This window comes from Podarcis filfolensis (genome assembly GCF_964270895.1).
Source record: "Podarcis filfolensis genome assembly, chromosome: Z".
NCBI classification, from domain to species: Eukaryota; Metazoa; Chordata; class Lepidosauria; order Squamata; family Lacertidae; genus Podarcis; species Podarcis filfolensis.
This window is the reverse complement of record NC_139617.1, coordinates 12740076-12746434: the sequence shown is the minus strand read 5'-3', so window position 1 is coordinate 12746434 and position 6359 is coordinate 12740076. Positions and strand designations below refer to the sequence as shown.

Here is a 6359-nt window from a genome sequence, read left to right as displayed (position 1 = left end):
ATTATACACAACCTCTGCACAATTGCAATGTAGCCTTCTAAGTTTCCTTTTCATGTTTGTTCATAAGTGAACTCTCACTCTTTTCTGTCCTTACATTTTAGATTTCCCTCTAGCTTTCTGAAAGACAGAGGTGACCTGAACTGTCACTTTTTAAAATATGAAGGAGTAAGCTGCATTTAACTGACAAGGCGTAATGTAGTTGATTAGTTTCATGCATGCAAAAGAAGGGTAGATCCACACTCAGCAAGGCCTTCAAGTGTTTTTGCACTAAAAATCCCATCATCCCTGACCACTGGTCCTGGTAGCTAAAGATGATGGGAGTCGTAGTTGAACAACAGCTGCAGACAACGGCAACAGTGTGGGGAATTCCTACACTGACTTGCAGCAGCTATCCAGGGTTTCAGCCAAAGAGCCTTTCCCAGCCTACCTGGATATGCTAGAGACTGAATCAGAGACCTACAAGAACACACTATAGAATAAACAATATGTTCTTCTGAGTTTATTTTAGGTTTTGAATCGGCAATTATGAAATGTATGAGCTCTCACACACTTTCTCAAGGCTTTCACACACACTTTCACACACTTACCCTTCAGATATTAAGATTATCAGTAAATTCTTATACATTGTGGGGAATATCCTACATTTTTTTTTAAATATACACACACACATAATCTGGGTATTGTCACTGTATGAAAAACAGTGGTGCCTAATTTGATCAGTAGAATGTTTGGTATCTGGTGGGCGGGGCTTGTGTGTTTTCCTCTGGCATCAGCCCCTCCCTCAAGTGTGTTTTCCTTTATGTTCAGTTAAGATTGCCAGTTATGAAGGACCAACTGCCTCGTATTGTTTCCTGCCTCAGACTTGTCTCATGTTGTTGTATTTAGTTTTTCTCATTATGTTGCTTTGTTACAATATTATTATTATGTGAGCCACTTAATCATCATAACCTCCGATAATAGAATCAGATTTTAAAAGTAAGCTGAACTAATTTTCTTCAAAATATAAGTAAAATCAGCAGGTGTTTTTTTTTAATAGGCATTATAAAATAGAATTCAATGTTAAAAATAAAATTACATGTTAGCAATACATGTCAATATCTGGGTAGTAGGGTTGCCTAAACATTCGTAGCAAGCACCAAAAAATGATATTGCAAAGTTAAAGGTAAAGGACCCCTGACAGTTAAGTCCAGTCACAAAGGATTCTGGGGTTGTGGTGTTCATCTTGCTTTACTGGCCGAGGGAGCCGACGTTTGTCCACAGACAGTTTTTCCGGGTCACGTGGCCAGCATGACTAAGCCGCTTCTGGCAAAACCAGAGCAGCACACGGAAACACCGTTTACCTTCCCGCCAGAGTGGTACCTATTTATCTACTTGCACTTTAACGTGCTTTCGAACTGCTAGGTTGGCAGGAGCTGGGACCGAGCAACGGGAGCTCACTCCGTCTCAGGGATTCGAACCGCCGACCTTCTGATTGGCAAGCCCTAGGCTCGGTGGTTTAGACCACAGCGCCACCTGCATCGCTGATATTGCAATAGCCCCTTCCTAATATCAATGGGCAGCAAGTTCCAGAGCATACATGCTGCCACACTGAAGGACTGATTCCTTGATGGTGCCACTTATAAGTATCAGTTCCACAGATCAAAGCAGTCAAACAACTGTATATGGGGTAGGCATGTATGATGAGTGAGCTGCATGCATAGAACAACAGAATCATAGAATTCTATAGTTGGAAAGGACCCCAAGTGTCATCTGGTTCAACCCCCTGAAATGCAGGAATATGCAGGTAGGACTGAACCCGTGACTTCAGCATTATCAGCACCATGCTCTAATCATCTGAGCTAAGATGGAGGTAGGTCAATATGATCCCCTGGGTGCTACCCAAACCAGCATCAAAAATATAGATTTGAGAGGGTGGAAAACCACAGGAAAGAGGGATGTGTAACATTCTGCCAATGTATGCATTCTTCACAAGCCTACAAACCCCCCCCCCCCAAATACTATGAAATATATCCTACTGAAATCAATGGGCCTTACTTCCAAGTAAACATGATTAGGAACAGACTGTTAGTCTATAATCCTGACATTCCACAGCAGTCAACGAGATTTAGGTGCCCATACCCAACTGTTGGCACAAGAATTAATCTGAACACATTTTTTCTCCTGCTGGTCTGGCTGCTGTCTGGCTCAAAAAGCTTCAGGTTGATAATGTATATATTAAAAGTAAAGAGACTGTCACACACATTCAGGCATGCAGCCACAATGAGTTTGTAATTATATCCAGGAAATCCCTCTGAAGGCAGCTGGATGGTGCACTTTTTTTTTTTTAAGGAAAGGAGAAATTGGCCCACTTGAAATTAAATCACTACATTCTGAATATGTCCAAGAAAATATAATACAACGGCCCTGTAAGCCTTCCTCTCATATTAAATTTGCTGCTACTGGTGCCAACTGGATCAAGCAAAAATTTGGAAAGGTGTACTCTAAAAGTAGCCAAATCCCATTCTCTCTTAATTACGAGGCTTGCATGTTGGGATGCTGTACTAAATCATTCTCGCCCAGATGTACTATAATTATACTGGTGAATTAGCCTTATGCTGAGTAACATCATGTACCATAGGTAATAATCAGTCCCCTGAGCTCATCCATTCTACTCATTTGCTCCCTTATGTTCATGAGAAAGGGCTATCTTTGGATTGTTAATTATTATTTTCTTTTTTCTTTTTTTAGGAAACTCCTGGTTCTCTTACAGGAAACACACACACAGTTCTTTTCAGAGCTGAGAAATAGGTAGCCAGGAGCTGTGAACATGGAGCTAGAAGTCACTGCCAATGAAGATTAGTATTTCTGGGGCAAGTTGCAACCTGAATAGGATACATCGAAACCCTTCTAGCTGAGGATAGCCAATGGTCTGGGTGGAGGAAGTCATTCCGTGATGCAGCAACCCATTACCAGCAATGACTCACCACACATGGCACCTGCACAGAGACATTTCCCCATTTCCAACATTCTGTGAAACTTTCCCAAGATTACATCACACTCACATATGACCAAGAAATGGAGCTGGGGGTGGAGCTATGCAGACAACAGAACATGAAAAATCAAGCACTATATTTGAGGATAGCATTGATACTGGCTGTTGTGTCCTAACATCAAGCAAAATTCTACTGGGCATGGTGGGGCACCAAGATATGCGGCACCAAGATATGTGGGCCAGATTTGTATCACCTTGGAGTATTCCAAATGACCAACTTTCTCTGAAGAAGCTGGAGGCTGACTGGCTGCCTGCTTTTCATAACATGAACCGGGCACATTTTAAGAAGGACGGCTGCAGTAGATTTGCCACACGGACAGGGTGCACCCATTTCTCCCACCTACTCCATTCACTATTGAAAAATGGCAAAGTGGGTGAAATTTGCAGGCCTCTCCACAGTGGATAAAACCTGCTAAATGGCTAGCCTAGAGTTTTGTGGGTATTTGACCTGCAAATTGTAAACATAAGAGAAGTGCCTTTAAGTAAAACAAGAACAACTTTCAAACTGCAGACAAATAGGACCAGGGCCATATATCCTAGTCACATTTAAATATGTTTTTGGGTGGGAATAGCTACAAAGGGATGAACTTCATGGGTTAAATAATTTCCTCTGATTACAAGCTAGACCTGTAACTTGTGAAATGGTTCCCCATTCTAGTATCTTCCCAAAGCACAGAGACATAAATTTCACTCTTGCAAATCTTTTATTCTCCTCCCCGCCCCCCCAAGCGCTGGGATTGGAAAATACTGGTAAATTATTTCCCTATGATTACAAGCTAGACCTGTTAGTCACAAATGAGTCTCTCCCCTCACCCCACAATCCTTGCATTTACCTTTAGAGGGAGACTTGAGTTTCAAACTTAAATTATCTGAATCTAATGAATACCCTTACTATTTTTATCTAGTATAGAGGGGGAAACCAATTGGTTTCACTCTGAAAAAGTGTAACAAAACTGTAGCACACAGACACACCTCAAACTGGGCAGAATGTGACAGTCCTCAGAGACCAACTCCCCCCCCCCATCTGCTAAGTCTTTAGGGCTCATTGGCGCAAATTCCAATTACTTTATTTTGAATAGAACTGTAAACACACATGAATGATAAACAGATATGCTTACCCTATGGAAATATATGGAGCAGCCCACACATGGTATAGTTCTACTGCATGGATGAGAAAAACACCTGTGGCATCTCTGAACTAGGTCATTTATATGTGTGTGGGTTCACCCCTAATTTCAAGTCTTTGTGTATGTATTTTATAAAGAAAATATATATTGCTCCTAGCAAAAGAGATATAGACATATATTAAAACAGTCTGACATTCATCTTCTAAGCCTTTAGAATATCTCAGGGTTTCTGACACAGCACCTGTCAGAATATAAATATCAAAACTAGTGATCAAAAATTGCTTCTTTTTTCAACAGAGCATTAACAATATATCATAATGGGAGGAACCTATTCCCACACACTTTTATAATCAAGCATTATATTCAGTTCAGGTGCTTTTTCTGCTACAGTGTCAGGAGCTGGAGTCAGGTGTAGGTCAGCAATAAAACACCCGAAACCAGTGAAGTTAATGCTTTATTCAAAGAAACAAAACAGCTCAGTCCTAGTGGTCACAGCAACCTTTCTCAGTTTTGCCCCAATGAAGCAGTTGCGAGGACTGAAGTTCCCTGCCTTCCCACCACTCTCTAAGTCTCTCCCCCCCCCCCAGGTTACTTCCCCAGCAGCCTAAAGCTCCTTCTTGTTGCTCTGCCACCTTCATTTCTTTGCATGTTCTGGAAGACTAGGGGGAGGGAGCTAGTCACAGCTGGAGGAGGAGACTCCCTGGATTCTTCAGCAGCCTGCCTCCACTCTTCTGCATCTTCTCCATCTGACACCCCTCCCCATTGTTGTCCCACCACCAATCTCATGGCTCTGAACCTTCTTCCCCTGGGGATTCCCCAGCTGGTGCCTCTCACCACTCCTCTGCATCCTTACCTTATATCTATCTATATCTATATCTATATCTATATCTATATCTATATCTATATCTATATCTATATCTATATCTATATCTATATCTATATCTATCTATAAATATGCAGATACAGATACATTATTCTTTGGAGTTCATATTCAATTAAATAAGAGGCAATGAGTTTCTGACTTGTTACAGCTTTACTAAATATAATGTCCCCGTGATGTTTTATTTTATTTTTGTTTTAGCAATGAACGACCCTCAGAAAGCATGATGATAACCTTCCCCTCCATATTCCATGAAGTTCAATATTTGAAACGATGTCCTCAAGTGGCCCCAACTAATCACTTGGCTACATCCTCCACTTGAGCTTTTATTCTCATTTCCCGCTAGTCTGCATTATTGAAAGAATTTGAACATAACCAAGAAATTACAACTCTCACTACTTCAGTTGTCCCCAACTATCATCTAAGTTGTATAAATATTCCATGACAAAATGATACGATAAATTCACCATGAGAAAACTCAAGATTCTTCCAAAATTCTCATTCATATTGGTTCCCAAAGTTTGGCATTAATCATTTGTTGACCTTCATGCTGCACTGCAACCAGTATAGTGGATATGGTCTATCGTTCCATATTATCTTCCAAATTTTGTCCAGAGCTCTGTGCTAGAGTAGTTTGCAACTACATCAGTTATTTTAGTTTATTGTTGTCTTTTCACCACCAACACCACAAACTGACCTTCTGATGTTCCAAGGGCACTGAAAAAGCACTGCAAAGAAAGCAACTTTGCTGCAGCTGTTTTTCAAAAGGAGCAAAGATACAGAGACTAATATGAGCTATAATTGACCACAACCCTTATTAATTTTAGCTTACCAGAGTTTGGGGGACCATGGGACAGAAATCCAATCATTAGACTGTCTGCTGGCCAATACTGCCCCCAGCCCTTATGCTGTGCAACCTTTAGGGAGTTGTCCAATTCTTAGGCCCACCATGGAATGGCAGACCCTCCAAGTGTCCCTATTTTCCATGGACATCTCTGATTTAGAGAAGTCATCTCGGTTTCTGATTTCATCCCAGAATGCCCCACTTTTCCTTGGGATGTCCCTATTTTCACTAGAGAATTTTTTGAGGGTATGGAATGGCTACTCCTGTGGGCCTTGCAAGCAACCTGGGTGTGTGGTGGCTGATACCAGCCTTTCACACTGAGGATGAGGACATACTGTGGCACTCCCAAGAGCCCCCAGTGGGGTTCCTCCAATGAAGTATGGCTTCTGCCCAACACCTGCAGCATCATACCTGGAAGAACTTTGTCAGGGATGCTAGTTTCCAAGGCAATGGCTTTTCCCCTTGAAGGCTTCCATT

At 41.5% G+C, this 6359-nt stretch overlaps 1 long non-coding RNA gene across 1 annotated transcript; it reads left to right on the top strand.

Moving 5' to 3' along the window:
- Positions 1–795: 795 nt before the first annotated feature.
- Positions 796–4436, top strand: LOC310754677. Its single transcript, XR_014543952.1, has 2 exons — positions 796–877; positions 2728–4436. It is a non-coding gene; the product is annotated as an uncharacterized lncRNA (long non-coding RNA).
- The last annotated feature ends 1923 nt before the right edge of the window (positions 4437–6359 follow it).